Here is a 24694-nt window from a genome sequence, read left to right as displayed (position 1 = left end):
TGTTGGCCTGCTAGTGGGCAGGGCAAGGGCCCAGCTGGTCCCAGGGTAGGGTCTGACCTATGTTGGTGGACTTGTTCCACAGGCTACGGGATCATAGTTATCTTGCTTCTGGTGTCTGGCCTCTGGTGGGCGAGGTTGGTCTGGAGGCTTGTGCACGCTTCCTGGCAAGAGGAGACAGTGCCTGCCCACTGGTAGGAGGAGCTGAGTCTTGGCCCTCGGGTGGGCAGGGCCATGTCCAGGGTGGGTCTAGTTGTTGCCATGGGCCCAGGAAGACTTTAGGCAACCTGTCTGCTGATGGGTGGGACTGTGTTCCCTCTCAGTTATTTGTTTGGCCTAAGGTGTCCCAACATGGGTGCCTAGAGGCTGTTGGGTGGGGCCAGGTGTTGGTGGTAATGAGCCAAGATGTCAGCTGCCAGCAGCAGAAGTGTTCATGCAGCTGAATGTTCCCGAATATGTCTGAAAGCAGTATCCATGTCAACAGGGTTAGCTGCTGCCACCCTCTGCCTCTCCAGGAGACTCTGTAAGACCAGCAATTATGTCTGGCCCATGCTCCTATCAAATGACTGCTTTTTCCCTGTGTCCTGGTGCACATGAGATTTTGTACATGCCTTTTAAGAGTGGAGTCTATATCCCCCAGTCCTGTGGGACTACTGAGATTAAGCCCCACTGGCCTTCAAAGCCAAATGTTCTGGGGGCTCTACTTCCCTGTGCTGGACCCTCAGGCTGGGGAATCTGTTGTGGGGCTCCGAACTCTCACTTTTTGGGAAGAACCTCTGTGATATAATTTTTCTCTAGTTTGTGGGTTGCCCACCCCCGGGGGTAATGGGATTTGATTATATTGCCAGTCTGCCCCTCCTACCCATCTTGTTGTGGTTCCTTATGTCTTTTATTGTAGAAGGTCTTTTCTGATAGGTTTCAGTCTTTTTCATTGATGGTTATTCTGCAGACAGTTGCGATTTTGGAGTCCTCGTGAGAGGAAGTGAGCTCAGGGTCTTTCTACTCCACCATTTTGGCCACTTCAGGCAATTGATTTTTGACTTGCCCACATGACTTGATTTTGCCGACAGAATGTGGGCAGAAGTAACACTGTGCCAATTCTGGGCAAGAGGCTTAAGAGGGTGCAAGGTTCCTTCTTGTTCCTTTTGTGGTCCTTTTAACTGTTACGAAAAGAACATGTCTTGGTCCAAGGACAATGAAAACATATGAAGCAAACCTCAGTCAGACCTTCAGCTTGAAGCAGAGCTTTACAGCTGATCCTGTGAGCAAGAAAAGTAGGAGTTAGTTATCGTAAACCACTGAGAATATGCAGGAATATCTGCGTAACATAAGTTGGTGATGCTGGAGTGTATTGGGAACTCTCATTCTATGCTGGTGGGAGTTAAGTTCTAACAAGTTTAGAAACTATTTGCTGGTGATTGATAGGTAGGTAGGTAACTTGCTAGTATAAATTTATGGATTTAGGTATCCTATAAGTCAAAAACTCCACTTCTAGTGAGAGACCTAACAAAAATGTGCACATATGTATATCCAAATCCAGACTTTTAAAGGTTATTAACAGTACCTTTCTAATCAGCAAAAACATAACAAACCAGATGTTCAGCAATAGTGGATGGATAAAGAAATCATGGTATATTCACTCAATGGAAAAATCTTTAGAAATAAAAATACTGCTTCACACAACGGCATGAATCTTAAACGTAAGTTAAGTTAAATAAGCCTAACACAATAGAGGCAATGCTATGATACTATTTACATGAATTATAAAATCACCCAGTTTATTCTTCAGTGTTGAAGTAAAGATAGTGGTTACTTTTGAGGTAGGGGTAGTGTGTGGATTGGAGCATGAAAGGGTCTTATGTGGAGCTCATAATATTCTATTTTTTCATTTGGATAGGGGTTACATGGATGTATTTACTGTGTAAAAGTTTGATGAGCTGAAAGCTTATGGGTTGTGCCTTTTTTGTATTTTTATGTTTGTAACTTTTTAATATTACTTCAGAAAGGTATACTAAAAAGAGAGAGAGATTTAGCCTTTGGAGTTAAAGTTAGACTGACTAGATTTTAAAAACACAGGTTTTACGACTGTCTTAAAATGGCTGAATGGTCAATTTTCAGATGATTTCCTTTAAATCAAAAGAGATGTTTGGGGAATGCACATGTGCCTCCATGCTGTTTCTGTCACTAGCCAGAACTACACACAAGATATGGGATTGGATTAAAGAAAAGCCAGATTCAAGTTGAAAATCTTCCATACAAAATTCTCAAACTTATGTGTGGTTTGAGTTGACCAATAAAGACTTAATTCACTTCATTCTCTGCTGTCTCTCAGTTTCCATATCGAAAGTAAATCCCAGAGGTGATGGATATGTTGTTGACTCAGTGGGAGGAATCCTTTCACGGTGTATATATGTATCTAATTATCATGTTGTACACTTTAAATATCTTACAATTTTATTTGTCAGTTGTATCTCAATAAAGCTGAAAAACCAGGAGGATAACACATCTGGGATTTAAGAAATAAACCAATTTAGGGAAAAAAAACAAACCCAGTAAATCCCGGAGATAGCACTGACAACCTCTTTATAATGAGCCTGCCTCTTTTCTGTCGTGTGTGCTATTGCATATCATCTTAGACTCTGTGCTCTATTGTTACAAAGCAAATCATACTCTTACGAGTTGTAGCCACTCAGGACTTCAAGTGCTTCTGTCTACAGCTCTACCTGAAATTCTACTCCAGACTTGGATCCAGGGATTTGTGTAGCAGAATGGGGAACAAATCAGCCCAACATTGTTTCACTATCTCTTTTGCTCCTTGGGATAATCATTAGGCAATTTTTTTCCTCAATGAACCAAAACATGATAATATAACAGCAGTAATAGTTAGGTGCTTACAGTAATTTTCCAACTACTTCTCATGCTTGCATCTTTAAACTTTCTTCCTCAATCAACCAAGAGTAATCCTTAGGACACCACATCTCAATTTCCAGGTTTTACTGCCTTGTCACTAGCAATAACAGAATACAAATACATCATACATATTATATTTACAATTTTACTAAGTATTTTTAAAGTAGAATGTGCATTTTCCTCCCAAATTTCTGGTAATTTGACTTAAAACTTAACAAAAAGGGAGAATTACTGATTCTATGGAAATCTGTTAATAGTATTTTTCTTTTTTTCTCTTTTTCTTTACCTGACCTACAAAAGTTTTATCTGATTATCGATAATTCTTTATTTACTGACATAGGGGCAACTGGAACAACAGCAAAATAATAAGCATCTGAAATCACTGGATAATCTCCCATACATTTTTACAATAAAAGTATTTTAATTCTTATAGTATTCTCTTAGTAGTAATTACTTTATCCATCTTACACACATGGCAACTGAGGTTCTCAAAATGATATGGTGTATATCAAATGTTATTTGTTTTGGAGAGAACTAATTGAATTCATTGTTCAGCTTCTGCATATATGATATTTGTAAGTTAGAACAGATAATTTAATGATTCTTACATTCAGTTAAGTATACATTTATATTTGTATTTTTTGTTTTTTAAAATTATTTATTTATTTATAGCTGTGTTGGGTCTTCGTTTCTGTGCAAGGGCTTTCTCTGGTTGCGGCAAGCAGGGGCCACTCTTCATCACGGTGCATGGGCCTCTCACTATCGCGGCCTCTCTTGTTGCGGAGCACAGGCTCCAGACGTGCAGGCTCAGTAATTGTGGCTCACGGGCCCGGTTGCTCTGCGGCATGTGGGATCTTCCCAGACCAGGGCTCAAACCCGTGTCCCCTGCATTGGCAGGCAGATTCTCAACCACTGCGCTACCAGGGAAGCCCTTTGTATTTGTTTTGACAGTCAAATAGAATAGTATAAAAACGCTAGCACACTGTAACACCTCAATAAATATTGGATACATTTCCCTCAACTTCAGAAGACTAATAATGTCCAGAAAGTAAAAAATCTTGTTAATGGCAAAACCGTATTTCAAACTCAAATCTGTCAGGCTCAAAAGCTTGTAATTTTTATTCCTTAGACAGAGGGATTTTATAGAATTATGGTAATACTGGAAACAGGCCAGATTTTCTACCAAGTGCTCTAGATCTGGTGACAAGATATTATAAAATAGTATGTTATTTCCACATGTTTTATGGCTGAGACTGTAAAAAAAAAAAAAAAAAAGTTGCCACAATTATCCAGTCAGACATAAAGTTTATATGTATTTAAACTGACTGTATATAATAAATTTGTTATTAAAATGACTAAAACTTTAGCTGTTCAGTATATAAAATAGCGGTAAAGGCTAAAATAAACAATAGAAGCACTGAATGCCAAATGCCACTCAAAATGTAAATGTAGTAATATATTAATATAATTAAAGATAAAATTGGTCTCTAATTTAAATGCAATTTGATGACAAAAAGAAACAATAAATATATCAAGAAGAAAGATTCCCCAGTGTTGATTGTTACAGCACCAAATATGCCAGTTTTATTGTACTAAGAGTAAATCCTGACAAAATAGACAGTTTCCTGCCTTTTTTCTCTTCTCCTCCTTTAAAATAATTGATAAGAATCACAAAGAGGGTGAAGGATAGCAAGCAACAATTCAAAATACTGTTAGGTTTTACTATGGAAAGAGACTCAGGATATCAGTTGAGTGAATATTTTCCAGTATGTTATCTAAAGACACCTGTGAGGTACCAGATTCATTTGGGTAAAACAAAAAATAAATCCCAGGCATACTATTTTTAAAGTGTATCCATATATTGTGATTACAAACATCCAAACATTTGTCAATTGTACGACTCACACAACCACTAACTTTATGCACTTTCTCAAATGATGCGTGACAAAGTACAATTATCATCATGTAGAATAGTAAATATATTTTAATATTAAAGCAGTAATCTAAGGTTCCACTTCCATTATGGCTGAGAGAATCCTATCAGGTCAGTCCTCTCAAGGTACTAACCATAAATTCTAAAAACCGAAACATAAAACCTGCTTGAAGGCACTGGAAAATGAACAAAAGCAGGCAGAAACTGGAAGAGAGTTGACAATTGAAAGGAAAAAAAAACAGCCTTGGGTAGGCTTCAGGATTTTAGCCTAAGAATAAGTCCCTATTTGTGCCATGTGAGACAGCTAAAATTCCAAAGAAAACCTGCAGTTTTAGTGGCTTGAAGACACGGAGGGTAGAATTCAGGGAAACTAAAGCTGTTGAATATTGGGGCAGGAAATCCTAGAAAAAAGAGAGAGCACAAGAGTGAGGGAACCCAGATTCCTATGAATAAACTCTGTTTAAATATCCACTGAAACCTGAGCCATGAATGCATGGGGCAAAATCCAAATTATCAAAAACTGAACAAAAATTTGAGCTGCCGCTCTCCACGAAGGAGATAGAGTTTGCAGTTTGCCTCTTCAGATTAACATAACAGAATCTATCATTTTTATATTACATACAGGGATGTGTGTGTCCATATTTAGTTCTTTTACTCATCAAATCCCAATAGTAAGGAATTATTCTCCACTAACAATGTGATCTCGTGTACAAATCCAGTCTCTCCAGATATTTACATAGGTTCCCAGAGTAATTTGTCCACAGTTTCCCCATCCTCTAAACAGTTCTAGAATATTGGTCAACACTTGTCTTACTGCATGCAAGGAGGACATGAATCTGGAGGGGCAGAGACAGAATGCTATAGTCTGAATGTGTCTTCCCCCCTTCCCCAGATTCATATGTTGAAAGCTAATCCCCAGTGTGATGATATTTGTAGGTGGGTCTTTGGGAGATGATTAGGTCCTGAGGGCAGATCCCTCATGAATGAATTTAGTGCCCTTATAAAAGAGACCCCAGAAAGCTTCTGTACAGCAAAGAAAACCATCAAGAAAATGAAAAGGCAACCTACTGAATGGGAGAAAATATTTGCAAATCATATATCTGATGAGGGGTTAATATCCAAAATATATAAAGAACTCATACAACTCTAACAGAAAAAACAATCAATTAAAAACTGAACAGAATATCTGAATAGACATTTTTCCAAAGAAGATAATACAGATGGCCAACAAATACATGACAAGATAATCTACATTATTAATCCTCAGGGAAGTGAAAATCAAAACCGCAATGAGATAACCCCTCACACCTTTTAGAATGACTATTATCAAGAAAACTAGAAGTAGCAAGTGTTAGTGAGGATGTGGAGAAAAGGGAACCCTCGTGCACTGTTGGTGAGGCTGTAAATTAGTGTAGCCACTATAGAAAATGGTATGGAGGTTCTTCAAAAAATTAAAAATATAACTACCATATGCTCCAGCAATTCCACTTCTGGGTGTCTATCCAAAGAAAACAAAAACACTAATTCAAAAAGATATATGCACCCCTGTGTTCACTGTAGCACTATTTACAATAGCCAAGACATGGAAAAAAACCTAAGTATCCATGAATGGGTGAATGGATAAAGAAATTGTATGTACATATATACAGCTATATATGTTATATATAGTTATATACATAAACTAAGCTCATAGATACAGAGAACAGGTTTTTGGTTGGGAGAGACAAAAGGTGGGGTCTGTGAGAAATGGGTGAACTGTTCTTGGTGTTGTTTTTTGTGTTTATTTTTTTTTTTAGTTTAAATAAATTGAATACCAAAAAATTGCTCTAATTTGCAAAAGTAGCTAAAGACAGAGCTAATAGCTAAACCTAATTCTGTTTGACTCAAAAGCCTATGAAATTTATACCACAAAAACTTTCAGGAAAAATAATTCTAATTCTAAACATACTGTTTCATCATATGTTTACCCAAAGGAAATGATAAAAATCGTTTTTTTTTAATTTAAAATTATATGTATGGTAAAAGAGAGTCATCATTTCCTGAAAATGTGGAGAGAATGTTTTAAATTTTTTTAATTTTAAAGTACAAGAAACGTTTTATGTCTGTACAGTTCTATTGATAAACTGGTTATATCAACCCAAGATATAAGTAAGATTATCAGGGAACCTTAGCTCATCGTAGCATTTTCATTGAGGCACAGTCTGCAATTTAAAATGTTCAATAAAATACTTTTATTACTGTGCAAGCTGTACATAAAGTGTTGCATTTGAATATGAAAGGAACACTTTCTGTTTTCTAAAGAGGCTATCAACTAGATCAAGATGCATCTCCATTATTGTTACCTCTCCCTGCAGTATCAATGAGGAAAACTAAATGCTACTTAAAAAAATGAAAAAATTAAATTTCCAGGTTATAAGCAGATTATAGATGAGGAAGTTTATAATCTAAGAGATGACTTGTTTAAAAATATTTTAAGAGGAACTCAATGAAAAACAGATGATGGTGTACTAAAGAAACTGTTCTGAGTTATATGAGATGAAGGTTGAATTTGACAGGTTCTAAAGATCATGCAGATCTTTGAGTGTTCATATATGAGGAGTATGTTATCATATAGGGACTTGGGCTCTGGAGTCAGACAGACCTAACTTTAATTACTCTTCTTAATTGCTCTATGTAACTCTGTGTATACAGTATTATATAAATTTTCTCTGACTCAGTTGTCCTATTCGTCAAACGAGGATCATAAGAAATAGTGTGTATATATCATAGAACTGATGTAAAATTATATGAAACAATACAGGTAAATATCTATTGGAGAGCTGGGCTTTTTGTAAACAAATTCTAGTTGTTGTGTGGAAGAAAAATGTGAGGGTTAGAAAAGCAGTAGAATTCTTTATATTTTACATACTGAAAGTTACTAAGTCATTATTCATAGCATTGCCTCAGTTCTAATCAGTTTAAGCCTAAAGGCAATACTTGAGTTATATGAATTGATGCCATTTGTTAGAAAACATTTTTTCAAAAATGATTCACTGAATAGGCCCATGATGTATCCATCAAAATTTTCAATTCTTCATTTGCCCACAGTAAAGTAATTATACACTGTCAAGATTTTACTTGTTTATTTGGAAAATTGAGTAAGAGAAAACATTTAAAAAGAAAACATTTGTTCTTCTGTGCTAGACCCTTTACATAGTTTATTTCATTTAACCATTTTAATCTCTCAAGGTTAGCTATTCTAAGTCTCTTAGGTGAGAAACTTGGTCTTATTGAAATAATTAGTAAATTAAAATAAATCACCGTTTTCTATAAAATTATTTTCATTTATACATCTTAATTTTGACTCCAGGAAGCTGCGTTCATACATGCTTTGCTCAGTTTTTACCTGTAATCAACATATAAGATCCTTTGTTTTGAGGTAATAAATCACCATTTGATTTTTCATGACAGAAGACAAACATTTCCCAGGGTCCTGGATTTATCAACTCCTGTCCTTCCTGAAATCTTAACCAAAGTCTGACTGTTCTTTTTCAGTGTTCTTTGTTTTTCATTCTCTGAAACTTAACTCTTCTTATTAAAATCCACTGCTACTATGTAATTCAAATACTTCTACTTAATTTTGTGAAAACACTCATGATTATTCCCCTTTAACTGTATTCTTACTGTTTACTCAGCTGAGGATGGACAGCTTCTTGTCTTCTTTCTCTTCTATAGCATGCCAAGGTGATAATGTACAGATTTCTCATAGAGACTTAATTTCTTATATACGGATACCCTAATGCAGCATAAGGAAACCTCATTGTCATTCTTCTTAGGAGGTAAAGGAAACAGAACAGAATCAGCAGGAAAACAACCATGTTCAGCAGATTGGTGCTGCTTGCATTGGGATTTTAAATTGAGGATGCTGAAATTAGGATGAATTAGGAAAAAAAACAGTACTCTGGTGGGTTCATAGAAGTTCAGAAATATGATATTTAGTCCCATTACTTTAAGGAAATGATATAGAGGAAAAGTAAGCCAAGTAAACAAAGAATACCACATACAGAGTACAAGGTCTTACACAGTTACCATTTAAGACTTAATCTTGCCTATTGGCTTCCTGGCATTTTGCTTGGAATCACTTTGCATTTGGGTAAAATTAAAGTTTTTCTACTCTTAAGTCTTTCTAAAGAGAAAGATGATATGTCTTTCAATTTATGCTAAGGAAAAAGAATTAAGGAAAAAATAAAGAAAAATGATAAGGATGTACATAAATGAATGGGCAGTTATTCTTGAATAGAATTATAAATTAGTACAATTTTTCTGGAAGAAAATTTGGCAATATCTATCAAAGTGTTAAATTATCTTAGATCTTCAAACTTTACTTTTAGAAATATATTGTAGGGACTTCCCTGGTGGCAGTGATTAAGAATCTGCCTGCCAATGCAGGGGACACGGGTTCGAGCCCTGGTCCAGGAAGATCCCGCATGCCACGGAGTGAGTATGCCCGTGTGCCACAACTACTGAGCCTGTGCTCTAGAGCCTGCGAGCCACAACTACTAAGCCTGCATGCTACAACTACAGAAGCCCGCATGCCTAGAGCCCATGCTCTGCAACAAAGAAGCCACCGCAATGAGAAGCCCGTGCACTGCAACAAAGAGTAGCTTCTGCTCACCACAACTAGAGAGAAAGCCTGCACGCAGCAATGAAGACCCAATGCAGCCAAAAATGAATAAACAAACAAAAATAAATATAATTAATTTAAAAAGAATGTATTTTTAAAAAGAAATATATTGTAGGGTAATGATAAATAACAAGGGCAAATGTATATATTTATATTAATATGCTATATATTTATACATAGTAATATATATATACATATTCTTGTATAACAAAAGTAGTTATAATACATAAAATTACTGTGTGTTTACTAAATACAAGCCACTGTGGGTTTTGCTTATTCTACTCATTAAATCCTGAGGGCATTGTTATTATAAGAACAACAACCACTAACACTAACACTGATGTTGCATGTAATGTGACTGCAGGGCCCAGCCTTTTAAAGAAATCACATACTGTAGTGGAAAACTAGAAGAAACATAGATTCTAAAAAATAGAAATTTAATTATATAAATTATTAGACAAGTATATAATATAATACAAGTAGCCATTTAAGTGATATCAAGGAGACATATTCATGGCCCTGGAAAGAGTTCAAAATATACATAGTCATATATGTATTTTCCAACAAGATAGCTATTATGAAACTATATGTGTAATTTCATTTCATGGTATGTATATGCATGGTATGTGTATGTGCAGATATATGGAAATATATATGTACATATGCATGAATTGTGTGTATATCTCAGTGTATATATGTACATTCATATGCATACATACACAGACAAGTATACATATACTTGTTTCTATACATATTTGTATATGTACACATGTATGCATGTATATGTAGATGAATGTGTCTCCTGATATCTTTGTGTATGTATAATTATATATACAAGAAAAGTGTGCATATGTATATTGTATACACACACAGAGACATGCAAACATACATATATATGTGCATATCTGAATGCATATATGTGTACCCATGTGTGTATATATGTACACAAATGCATATATGTATATATGCACCTATGACTGTGCATGTGTGGTGTCTATAAATGAGCAGATATCTTTGTATCTAATATGATTGTTATTAGAGGTATATCTATTTTATATATATATATATTTTTAATGCAGTATATATTTTATTACTTTGTACTAATACATTCTCATATTACACAGGCAATTTAGTGGACGAATGTTTCTTTTGATATTTGAATAATCTGAAAGAACACAAACAGAATTATACATAAAAAATACTCATTTTGATAACAATAACAAAAAAAAGACAAGTTAAACAACAACATGATTTCTAATAATGTCACAAACATTCATATATACATGTATGCTTACATATAGCTTACTTTAAAAACACTTGCAGGTCATTTTGTATCTGAAAGACTGAAAGTTTTGCCAAATAATTTATGGATATATTTTCCAAGCTGGAGAGATAAGATGGTATTGACACTGGTATTGATGGTATTGATCAACAATCACACTCAATCTTTTGAAAAGAGAAAAAGTTTAATTTGAAATATAACCACAACAGTGCTGATTCACCAAAGTTGTACTTAAACATACATCATTTAATGCCGGCCTGTAGACAAAGTAGTGGTTTTTAAAAACTACTTTTTCTTTTGTCTGTTTTCCTACCTAAATTTCTTACTATCATAAACTTCTTAATTGCTTCCATTGGGTATTTTAAGAAATAATTTTATCTGTAAAAAATGACTATTTTTCTTCTCAATATTTTAATCTTTTAAAAATGTCTTGTTCTATTTCATTTGCTAGGAGCAAAGTAGAAATGTAAAATCAATGTCAAAATCCATAGTTTGTACTTGATTTTAATAGGATTGCTTTTAATGTTTCTTCAGTAATATAATGTATCATGTAGAGGTCTGTTGGATGATCTTACACTTTTCAGTTATGTGAAAAAATAGGTATACCTGTTTGCATTAATTTGTTTGAGATAGATTATCTGTCAGTTGCAACAGCGTGAGTCAAACTAAACAGATACTCATTTTCTTTCCCTTATATCTATCATAATTATAAAATTTACTGTTCCTTTGATTTCTGAGAAGACACATCAAGTATGTTAATCCTTCACAATTGCCAAACATGAATTTAAATTTAAAATGTGTTGATTTTAACTGTTTGCAATTATTTATTATCACATCTTCTGTTATAAATTACTTTGCATCCTGCTTTAAATTATTTCACCTTTAAATTATTATTCATTATCATTCCATATCATTAAAGAGACTTCACTCCTTGGCTACAAAACGTGCTAATATATGCTAGTGGGATGTAATTTTTAAAGTGTCTTGTTTTCTGTTTTCTTAGCTTTTTTGTGTGTGTGGTTTTGTGGAAGTCACACTGTATACCTCTAATTCAAGATGTCAAAGCTCCAAAAACTCCTTCTCACTTATCAAATAACTTAAAAATAGAGGGTCAAATTTTTAACTTTTTTCCTAGTATTACATAAATAGCTGGGTAGATGGATAGATAGATACATAGATGGATATTGGTACAGTTATAAATGTGCATAAGCATACCCCTCATACACACACACACACACACACACACCACACATGTATATATCTACACATGTATATATCTACACATGTATATGCACATATGTGTATGGATGCATGCATGTATACTACATATGTGTATATGTGTGCATGTATGTATGACATGGCTGTGTGGTAAAATAAAGCAAAATCTCATGGGCATGCCAATATTTTTTAAACATCTGTGAATTCCTCTCAGATCAACCCCTTCAATCAAAATATTTAGAGTTTTTATTATATATACAAAGGATGAATTCATATATAGTTTTATCACATACTTATTTTAAAACATTTTTTTGTTTTCTTTGGGTTTGAATATGAATGTATGTTTAAACCTGATCTGATTTCCTGAAAATAAGTGAAATTATGGTAATTAAAGGGCCTACATTATAATGTCATTGTAAGAATTGTTAGTTAATATATGCAAATAATTAAGAATAGCGTTTGAGCAGAGCATTGTTTAAGCTCATGATTAGCCATTTTCATCGTTATTATTATTCACATTTATTTTCCATTTTGTAAATAATCTATAATAGTTTATTATTTCATTAGTTCATTATTTCACTTGGGACACTGATATTTCAGTTAATATGTGAAATTGACCTGTAATTTATGTTTCTCCTAGATTGTTGGCATTTTACACACACAGGTGTGTATGCACACAGGTACACTCATGTTTTATTAGCCTGAAATCGTTTTTGGAACATTTCTTCTTTTGTGTATTTGTTGAAAAAGTGTGTACGTTTGGTGTTATCTACTTCATGAAAGTTTGGTGGAGCTTGTAAAACAGAGTGTAGGTTTTCTTTTGATAGAAGATTTGTATCTAAAAAATCAATTTATAATTATAGTATTATTCATACTTTCTATTTTTTTTGAGACAGTTTTGGTAAGTTGTATTTTCTAGGAATGTTTTCATTTCACCTAAATTTTCACGACTTGATAAAATTTTTACAGTTCTGTTTTGTAAGTTTATTTTGTAAGAGATTTATTTATTTGTCTGTTTTATAGGACTACTTTTTGTCTCCAGGTATTAACCTTATACTATATTTGTATCTTAGTGAATAGTCTAGTTTTTCTTAATATTTTCCTTTTATATTGATTGGATAAGTATAATTTTAACAACTTTTAAGCTAAATGTGTATGCTTTTCAGTATTCCCTATCTTGTGATCTAAGCATTTAATGGTATACTTTAAGTGTTGCTTTAGATGTCTCCTGTGAGTTTAAAGTTTAGTATTTTTATTATCATTCAGTTTGAAATATTATGATATATTTAGAGTTACTTTTTCAATTGTCCAATATATTTTTTATCTTTTTTTTATTGGAGTATAGTTGATTTACAATGTTGTGTTAGTTTCAGGTGTACAACAGAGTGAATCAGTTATACATGTACATATATTCATTCTTTTTTAGATTCTTTTCTCATATAGGTTATCACAGAACACTGAGTAGATTTCCTGTGCTATACAGTAGGTCCTTCTTGGTTATTTACCTTATATATAGTAGTGTGTGTGTGTGTGTTCATCCCACGCTTCTGATTTATCCCTCCCTGCCACATTTCCCCTTTGATAACGTGTTTGTTTTTGATATCTGTACGTTTATTTCTGTTTTGTAAGTTCATTTGTTTTCTTTTTTTAAAAAATTAGTTTTCACGTATGAGTGATATCATATGATATTTGTCTTTATCTGACTTACTTCACTTAGTGTGATATTCTCTAGGTCCATCCATATTGCTGCAAACAGCATTATTTCATTCTTTTTTATGGCTGAGTAATATTCCAATGTATATATATATCCATTCCTCTGTCAATGAACATTTAGGTTGCTTCCATCTCTTGACTGCTGTAAATAGTAATGCAATGAAAATTGGGGTGCATATATCCTTTTGGATTATGGTTTTTGCTGGATATATGCCCAGGAATGGGGTTACTGGATCATATGGTAACTATTTTTAATTTTTTTGTAAGTAACCTCCATACTGTGCTCCATAGTGGTTGTACCAATTTACATTTCCACCAACAATGTATAAGGGTTCCCTTTTCTCCACACCTTCTCCAGCATTTATTGTTTGTAGACTTTTTGATGATGGCCATTCTGACTGGTGTGAGGTGATACCTCCTTGTAGTTTTGAGTTGCATTTCTCTGATAATTACTGATGTTGAGCATCTATTCATGTGCTTTTTGGCCATCTGTATGTCTTCTTTGGAGAAACGTCTATTTAGATCTTCTGCCAATTTTTTGATTGGGTTGTTTGTTTTTTTGACATAGAGTTGCATGAGCTGTTTTTATATTTTGGAGATTAATCCCTTGTTGGTTGCTTCATTTGCAAATATCTTCTCCCATTCTGTGGGTAATCTTTTCCTTTTGTTTTTGGTTTCCTTTGCTGTGCAGAAGCTTTTAAATTTACTTAGGTCTCATTTATTTATTTTTGTTTTTATTTTCATTACTCTAGAAGGTGGATCCAAAAAGATACCACTGAGATTTATGTCAGAGGTGTTCTACTCTTATATTTTCCTTTAAGAGTTTTGTAGTGTCCAGCCTTACATTTAGGTCTTTGATCCATTTTGAGTTTTTGTGTTTGGTATTGGATTATTTTTGTTTATGGTGCTAGATCCTTTTTATCTTTTTTAAATTCCATTTTTATTTGTTTTCTCACTCTACTTGTATCTTTATACACGTGTGAGTTATAATAAATATTCTAATCCAGTTTTTGTTTTACAATAGTTACTCTTAATGTTATTTTCCAATTCTTAATGAAGTCTAAAGTAAATTGGTACCTTGTCTCCTGAAAAACACAAGGGCTTTAAAATACATGGTCTCCTATTACTTCTCTCCTCATGTGACATGTCATTTTTGTTCTGTAGTTTCGTTATTTTTAATCACACAAATTCTTATTATATAATTTATGATTTCACACAGACCATGTTTCAACTCTTCCTGTCAGTTTCACTGTGTACCCTTCCACCTTGTAGCACAGATGTTTGGTCTGAGATTGTTTTAATTCTTCCAAAAAGTATTCTTTAGAAGTCTACTCTTTCAGTAATTATCAATTTCAGATATTATAATATTGAATATCTTCTGTCTTCCATTTGCTCTGTTCCTTTCTACCTAGAGTCTCATAAGATAATATGTAAAATATTCTCATCCTATCCTCCAAGTATCTTATAATATTTTATATTCCTAATCATTTTGTATTTTGTTATCAATTTTGTATATCTTTATTTCTATCTCTTATGTCATTTACTTTCTTTTCAGCTTTATTCATCTTTCTAGTTACACACCCAATGAGTTTAATATGTATATACATATATACATATATGTAATTAATGTTTTGCTAGTTCACTCGAGTACATATTTTTCTGTAGCTATTTCGTACATGACTGACATATTCAGGATTTGATTTACATACATATTTCATATCATAGTTTTTAAGATGTTGTATCTGATAACTGGGGAATATTTCACACATACATTGTATATGTGGTTGCCAAACAGATTCACATGGGACATAGATTTTATTCAGCACCAATGTTCACTTATGAATAAAAAATGATACATACCAGGAATTGCAGTGTACACACTGCAGTTAATTGCATCATCAGTTGCATCACCAGTATTGGTTTGGGTCTTTGGTTGTATTCAACAGAAAGTGATGCTGAAAACATTAATAAAAAAAGAAGAGATTTATTTGAAAAAATGTTGAATACTTAGTTTAGGTTAGAATATCAATCAGTAAATAAGCTGAGTGAAAAATTTTAAAAAGTTTAATTATGTTTTACCAGTAAGAGTCTAGCTAGGATGCTACAGAAGCTGCAGGACCTTGTCAGCATCTCTGGACATCACTGCTGAGTAAGTTTTAGAGAGATTTTTAGAGACAAATCCTGTCACAGGAACATCTAGAAAGATTGCCTTTGAATCTGGAAACAGAAACATTTATTGCATACTTAATATGCTCCAGATCCTCTGCTAAGTACTTTAACTGTATTATTTAATTGGTACAAGGACTTTGAGATTGTATTATTTTCTTTTATTACATAAGGGAATTGAGGCTCATAGGATTTAAAAAAGTAATGGTCATACCTCTAATAAAAGTAAAATCCAGATTATGTACCTATATTCGTCTGATTTTTTCCTCTGTGACTGTTAAATATTTCTTTATTTCACTGTCAGTTTTTTAAAAACTGGTGCCCTGTTAAGGAAGACCTTCTCAAAACAATTGATAGGACTTTGGCATAATGGACATAAGAAACAGTTAGAGACCAGATATCACTGCCTGACAATTTGAACCCCCTGGGATGTTTTTTTTTTTTTTTTTGCATCTTGAAAGCTCTGTGATCATAATCTTCTGTCTCATCCAACAACCTTGGTCTTTTATGCTACGTTAACTTTCTGATACTGGCCAGGTTTTCCATCTCACCAACATAGCAAGATTATTCAGGACTCATTCTTGTTCCATTTAATGGGACAAGCCCAAAGAATATTTCTTGGAGTTCTGGAATGAAAAATTGATTGGATTTTTAAAAGTTGAAAAGGGAAGAGAAAACAGTTATAATTTTAAAAAGAGAAAAATAAAAGAAGTATTTCTAGAAACAAATAGAAATTTCTTTTGACTGGAGATTCAGAGTGTTCGAGAGGAGCTGTCACTAAAACTCTCAGAATCCCAGGAACAAAGGGAAGAAGGAAATCAAGTAATGTGTAAAAAAAAAATGTACATCTTTACAAGGAAGCTCAAAATATTGTTGAAAATAGCAAAAACTTAGAAACCATCTAAATTTCCCTTAATTGATGATTGGCTAAATCAGTGGTTTCCCTCCAGTGATAATTTTGTCTCTCAAAAAACATTTGGCAATTTTGGGAAACATTTTTGATTGTCACATGTGCATTGGGGACAGCTACTGGCATTTCATGGGGAGAGGTCAGTGATGCTACTGGGCATCCTATAACGCACAGCACAACCCCCACAACAAAAAATTATCCAGCCCAGTATGCCAGTAGTGCCAACAATGAGAAACCCTGAATTAAATCAATCGGAATACATGAATACTATGAATATCAAGGAACCATTTAAGAGAAGGCAGTAAACCCATGTACATACTGTCATGGAAAGATCCTCAAGCAATTATATATTTGAAAAATAAAAAAACAAAGCTAAATGTTTAATATTATTCCTTCATTTAGATATTAAAAACCAAAAAAAAAGTATATATGCTTAGGTATATAATGATAATGGTAATGATATTGAACCTTTACTAATTGCCTGTCACTGTCCTGAATGTTTTAAATGTATTCAGTTATTTAATCCTCACAGCAATCCTAACATATAGGTACTATTATTATCAACATTTTATATATGAAGGAGACACAAAAAAGAAGGAAATTTGCTCAGTATGACACAACAATTCAGTAAAGAGTCTGGTACACGAGTCCATACAATCTGGCTCCAGGGAGCATATATCTTCTATACTTTCCAATAATATTAATTTAAAAGACAAGAAAAAATTATTTTTAAAAGCCTACTAAATTCTGGGGAAACAAATCAGGGTGTGAAAAGCTTGGAAATAGATGCTCCTTTATTTTTCTCTCTATACTTAGGTGCAGTGTTTAAATCTTTTCAAAAATATTTCTTCATTGTCTGTAAATTTTTAAAGAGTAAACAGGGACACCCAACATAGGACAAAGCAACTATACTAACTTTAAAAAAAAAAAGGGGGGGAAACTTAAGCTAATGTGTTGAAATGTTCCATAAAGATTGATTAGGTAGCAACTGAATTTAAAAGGCCAGAAAGCTACATGTAAAAGAATGAAACTAGAACACTCCCTACACCATATACAAAAATAAACTTAAAACGGATTAAAGACCTAAATGTAAGGCCAGACACTGTAAAAGTCTTAGAGGAAAACATAGGCAGAACACTCTGTGACATAAATCACAGCAGGATCCTTTTTGACCCAACTCGTAGAGAAATGGAAATCAAAACAAAAATAAACAAATGGGACCTAATGAAACTTAAAAGCTTTTACACAGCACAGGAAACCATAAACAAGATGAAAAGACAACCCTCAGAATGGGAGAAAATATTTGCAAGTGAAGCAACTGACAAGGGATTAATCTCCAAAATTTACAAGCAGCTCATGCAGCTCAATATCAGAAAAACAAACAACCCGATCCAAAAATGGACAGAAGATCTAAATAGACATTTCTCCAAAGAAGATGCCAACAAACACATGAAAGGATGTTCAACATCACTAATCATTAGAGAAAGGCAAATCAAAACTACAATGAGGTATCACCTCACACTAGTCAGAATGGCCATCATCAAAGAATCTACAAACAATAAATGCTGGAGAGGGTGTGGAGAAAAGAGAACCCTCTTGCACTGTTGCTGGGAATGTAAATTGATACAGCCACTATGGAGAACAGTATGGAAGTTCCTTAAAAAACTAAAAATAGAATTACCGTATGACCCAGCAATCCCACTATTGGGCATATACCCTGAGAAAACCATAATTCAAAAAGAGTCATATACCACAATGTTCATTGCAGCTCTATTTACAATAACCACGACATGGAAGCAACCTAAGTGTCCATGAACAGATGAATGGATAAAGAAGATGTGGCACATATATACAATGGAATATTACTCAGCCATTAAAAGAAATGAAATTGAGTTATTTGTAGTGAGGTGGGTGGACCTAGAGTCTGTCATACAGAGTGAAGTAAGTCAGAAAGAGAAAGACAAATACCGTATGCTAACGCATATATATGGAATCTAAAGAAAAAAAAGTTCTGAAGAACCCAGGGGCGGGACAAGAATAAAGTCTCAGATGTAGAGAATGGACTTGAGGACATGGGGAGGGGGAAGGTTAAGCTGGGACAAAGTGAGAGAGTGGCATGGACATATATACACTACCACATGTAAAATAGATAGCTAGTGGAAAGCAACCACATAGCACGGGGAGATCAGCTCGGTGCTTTGTGACCACCTAGAGGGGTGAGATAGGGAGGATCAGAGGGAGATGCAAGAGGGAGGGGATATAGGGATATATGTATATGTATAGCTGATTCACTTTGTTATAAAGCAAAAACTAAGACGCCATTGTAATTATACTCTAATAAAGATGTTAAAATAATAATAAAAAAAGTCCAGAAAGTTTCTCCACAGTCCCAGGAAGGAAGGGAGAAATGGAGGAAGGAAGGGAGAGGGGGAGAGAGAAAGAGAAGGAGAGAGAAAGAAAGGGAGAGAGAGAAAGGAAGGAAGGGAGGGACGGAGGGAGGGAGGAAGGAAGGAAGGAATAATATAGGAAGCAGTTCAGCTAAAATAATGATGATAACTGATAGTGCTGTAGAATAATTGTTGTTAAATAGCCCAGAAGGATGTTACTTGATTCACCTGTTTTTTCTTTTTCTAAGAGTTTTATATTTGACGTTTCAATCTCATAAATGCATTAGAAGTAGCTTTTATAAGCTTTAATATATCATTTTCAGCCCTTGTATATCACTTTTTTTCCTTGTGATCTCCTATCACGGAATTTTATTTTTAGCATAGAAAAAACCTGAGTTTTCTAAGTTTATTCATGATAGCTTCAGTTTAGAATAATTTATATTCATTTTATTTCTCATTTTCATTTTTTTTATGTTGGCCACCAAAATGGAATTTAGTTACTTTATGCAAAATTTCTAAATAAATACATAAATTAATATTTAAATTAAGCCAGAATAATCTCAAATACATAGGAAGATACTTTATGATTAGAAAGTGTGGAAGATGTCAACAATATGCTGACTTATTCACTAAGCAATTGGTAAGACATAAATGGATAAACAGAGCAGATCTATTATCAACCACCCAAATTCTCACATTGTGATACTGTATCTAATTATCTTGAATTGGGAAACTAAGGCTTGATTTTTGTCAGGTAGATACAATTCAACAATTTTTCCAGAAGGTTGGAGGTCATCCTGCAGATGGGAGTCTCTTCATTGCAGTTGATAGTATGATAGTATGCAACTTGATAAGAAACAACTGTGATCAGCTTTTATTATGACATTGAGATAATAAAAAAAATGGTACCAAATCTTTGGCACTTGCCTTCCTATTGATAATATTTTCCCTGACATTTGAGAGCATATTGAGTAGTGAGCTTTGGACAATGAAACATCTTATGACCCATGAGAAATTAAGACATCTTTTTGTGTATCTATGATTGTACACTCAGACTTCTTGATGCGTTTGTTACTGTTATTGTTGATATTGTTGCTGCTTTTTGTGAGATTTTTTGATTTCATAATGCTAGTGGTCTTTTTTTTTAATATTTTAATTTATTTTTGGCTGCTTTGGGTCTTCGTTGCTGTGTGCAGGCTTTCTCTAGTTGGGGCGAGCTGGGACTGCTCGTTGTTGTGGTGCACAGGCTTCTCATTGCAGTGGCTTCTCTTGTTGCGGAGCACAGGCTCTAGGCATGCGGGCTTCAGTAGTTGTGGCACTGGGCTCAGTAGTTGTGGCTCACGGTCTCTAGAGTGCAGGCTCAGTAGTTGTGGCACATGGGCCCAGTCGCTCCGTGGCATGTGGTACGCTCCCAGACCAGGGCTCAAACCCGTGTCCCCTGCATTGGCAGGCAGACTCCTAACCATTGCGCCACCAGGAAAGTCCCAGTGCTAGTGGTCTTATAGATAACTTGTTAAGTTATGCAGTCAAGAGTGGATTTTTGTGTTCTTTTGCTATTCTTTATTCTTTGTATTTTCAATCATGAGAATGTATTTCTTTAATAACGAAAAATATTAAAATAATATTTTAACATGATATGATTACATAATGATAGTGAAAGTGCACAATTTGGATTTAAGGAAACTGAATCTGGCTCCGAGGCTTAGAGTGGTATCATTTTTTTAGTAAAGTTATTTAGTTTCTCTGAGACTCAATTTCTTGATCCTCAGGGTAGAGACAATGATGCCTAAATACAAGTTTTGTTGAAAAATTAAAGGTACTATTTATTTCTGTCTAGTAAGTAAATGACTTACAATAAATGTAGTTATCATTATGATGAAGATATTTCACATTAATTGACTCAAGTGTCAGATATCATAAAACGGTCCTCAGAAAGTCTGAGTATCTCCCTTTCCCTATGATATATATATAATATAGATATAGATATAGATATATAGATATAGAAATATAGATATAGAAAATGACCTCAGGCCCCTTTGGAAAAGAACCAGGGAAATATTTTATATTTATATATTGTAATCTCTAGAAAGATCTATTGCTACAAACTATTATAATAGACTCCCCTTTGTAGAGAGAGTTGAGTGCCCATATGCAATCTTATATTCTGTCCTCACAGACCAAAACTCTCAAGATACACTTTCATACGTGTTCCCCCTGGTTTTTACAATTCCTTTGGCACGTAGGCTGAGAAGAGACCTGTTCTTGATAATCAGCCTAGAGGCCATGAGTGTAATGAGAGCAGATCTTAAGGAGAATCAACTTTCTATGATGAGGTGTTTTCCTCAGGTGAGTTCATTGCACGGTTATCCTGGAGGTTTCTTTTCACAGGGCGGTCTGGAGGCACAGTGTTCTTAGGTTCATCAATCCAAATGTCCCCATCTGTTTCTCAGGACCCTACAGTTTTCTGACATTGCTCTTATTTGCAGATATGGCATCATTAAAATTAGAACTTAGTCATAATTTTGAATCTAGGCTTCCCTGTGTCTGCCAGTGTCTCTGTGCATTGCATTCGTTGTTGGCTTCCCTGACCATATCATTATAGTTTTCAAGATTATCAGTGGGTTTAAAAGAAATAAGACTACCCCAATCTAACAATTGCTGTAATTTTCCAAGTACCATTTATTGTCATAGCCATCATACTTCTATTTCTTATGTTCCATCTACTTCATTCTAATAAACCAAAAAGGACGACTTTAGTAATTCGCTATCCCTGCCATTGTCACAACTGCTGTTGATTGTTATTGCCTCATACTTTCTACCAGCAGTGGGATCCTTAGTGCCATCAGACCAATTTGGAGCTCCAGAATCCCATCTTGATTTTTGTGCAACTCTCTTAATATAACCTCAAAAAACAAAGTATGAATCAGGAGGTTTGTATATTATTGCTTTATTAGGGAGTATAATTCAATGAGTAGGTGTAAAGGACAAAAAAAGAAAAATGAGAAAGGCAGGAAAGCCTATGCAAGGTTACATTACAGTTGACTGCTGAGATGTCCAGCTAATTCCATCATGTCTTTCAAGAAACCATATAAACTCCATCACAGGGTAGTCCATTAGAGTAGGCGGGGGAAAGAGTTTATCCACTGACTTCAGTCTCTAATTGATCAAATATTTCCCCATGAAGTTTTATCTCCTCCCCATTTTTGGTTGTACCAGGCTGATTTCAAACAGGGCTATGTGGTGTCCTGTATCAAAGGAGAAAAAGCCCTGGGGAAGGAGTTGAGGGGCTCAGAACAGCCAGCTAAGAAGCCAGGATTGTTAAGCTTGTACCTGCAAGTAATATGAGAGACCAGGATTGTTTGTCATAAATGTTTCAATCTGTAACTACAGCAGTAGAAGAGGCAAACATGGTTTCATGACTACAGAAAGAGTGCAAATCAGGAAAAAAATAAAATGTGCAGATATGGGAATGAGGTACATGATTGAATATAACACAGAAATATATGATTAAGTATCCACCATCCAAATTCCCTCTAAGTCAGGTCATGATTTTTACATCATCCCTATTCCCATGTGGTAACTAGAGTCACACAGCCTCTGACAACAAAATATCAGTGATTGTTTTTTTCCACCCTGTATCTATTACCATCCCATTGAAATTAAAGCACTCAATCATTTAAACTATAGGATTTCACATTATAACTAAAGTAATTTTCAAAGTTGCTGGTTGTCCAGTCAAGCCCTGAGTGATTGATTTCTTTCCCCTTGTGTATTTTAAATAGAGGTTGCATAAGCTGAACACAAGCTAAATTCACTCAGTATTTTTAACTCCCCCAATATTTTGATTTTTCTTTCTACACTATTGCAAGGACATTTGAGGATCTCACAGTTTTTAGTGTGGGTCACCTTTGAGACAACCCTGTTTATGTACAAACTATTAGAATGAAACAATCCATTATCCATAGAACTTTGAAAACTTGATGAGTGCAACTACAGTTATATTTCTCCAGCATTAATAGAGAACTCTCATATCACATGCTCCTAGAGAACATGTTTTGTTATCTTCTTCCTCCTTAGGACACACTTGGACCTGACTATTTATGGTTCTGAAGACAGTGTAGGGAAGCACAAGTGGAACTGTATTGTTTTTGCAACAAAATGACCTGAGGCAAGAAAATAGCAAAATTGTAAAGCAGGGATGAAAGTCTCAGTGCACAAAAGAGAAGAGACTTCAGTGGACAAGCAAGGCTCAGTGTTGGATAGGGCATTAGGGAACTCAGGTTGTCCTGATGTCATCAGACGTCCTCATTTCAATTCTCCTTACATAACTTTAGCTGACTTTTCCTTATAGCAACAGGTAAGGTTTTACATTCTTCTGAAATTACAATTTGGCAATTCCTCTGATCAAATTTAAAGGTTTGTTCTTAGCTATTTTAGCTTTGCAGGTAAAAGAGATCAGGGAATTTAAGTATGTTTATAGAAAACCCTTTAATTTCACCCTAGATATTTGATCTGGTTAGTAATCTTATTTTCAATTCAGAGATACCCATACTTCCCTATGATCCTTGAATTATTCATATTCTTTATCCTAAATGATTACAACATAAATATATTTTCCTAAAGCTTTGACTTCTATGGACATTTGATACTAGGTTATCATAGATACTCATTTAATTAGCCATTACAGCATTATTTTACGTGAACTGCCAGATTTCCATCAAAGACTTTGAATGCAACATTTACATCCTTATTTCTCCACTGAGTTTGACAACTAAATATGGACTGTCGTTCTTTCTGGATGATTTGGTGTCTTTATGCATCGTTGGTTTTGATCTGAATCCTTGGTATGCAACAGAAAAGTGATGATGGAATCATTAAGAAAAAAAGGAGAAATGTATTTGAAAGACTATTGAATACTTAGGTATAGAATATCAGTCTTAGTCAATGAGTAAACAGAAAATAAAGATACAATGATTATGTTTTATCAGTGAGTCTAGTTATGATGCTTCAGAAGCTGCAGGACCCTGTCAGCACCTGTGGACATCATTGTTGCTACATCATGAGTAAATTCTAGTTACCCCTTCACTTATTCCACATTCAAGGATACAGTTAAGAGCATTTGATTGACCATGGTGGTTCACATTTTTGAACTCTGAATGAGTAGTAACAGGTCTAGAAATCCTGCCCTCTTTTAGCTGCTATACTGAAAATAGACATATCTGCCTCCACTGAAGTTTGTAAGAAAATATACAATGGGAAATTATCTAACAGTAATACAAAGTTTTGCTTGCTGAGTAGAAAAACAAAATAATAAATGTTCATTAACCTTTTTTTGCTAGGTAAATTTATAGCAAATAAAATATCAATTCTGTGTTTATGGACTATTAGGACATATAAACGAAAGCCTCAAAAATATTATATATCAATATGAAAAAGTGCTCTAAAAAAGTATAACTTCTTCAACTCAGATATGGTATTATTTTCATTATATATTCTAAAAATAACAATCTCCAAA

General features: G+C 34.3%; 1 pseudogene; it reads left to right on the top strand.

Annotated features, from left to right (window-relative positions):
* Positions 1-402: 402 nt before the first annotated feature.
* Positions 403-24694, top strand: part of LOC117201858 (protein zyg-11 homolog A-like) — a 49368-nt pseudogene continuing 25076 nt past the window's right edge.

This window comes from Orcinus orca, chromosome 6, assembly GCF_937001465.1.
Source record: "Orcinus orca chromosome 6, mOrcOrc1.1, whole genome shotgun sequence".
NCBI lineage: Eukaryota > Metazoa > Chordata > Mammalia > Artiodactyla > Delphinidae > Orcinus > Orcinus orca.
This window is presented reverse-complemented; position numbering and strand designations above follow the sequence as displayed.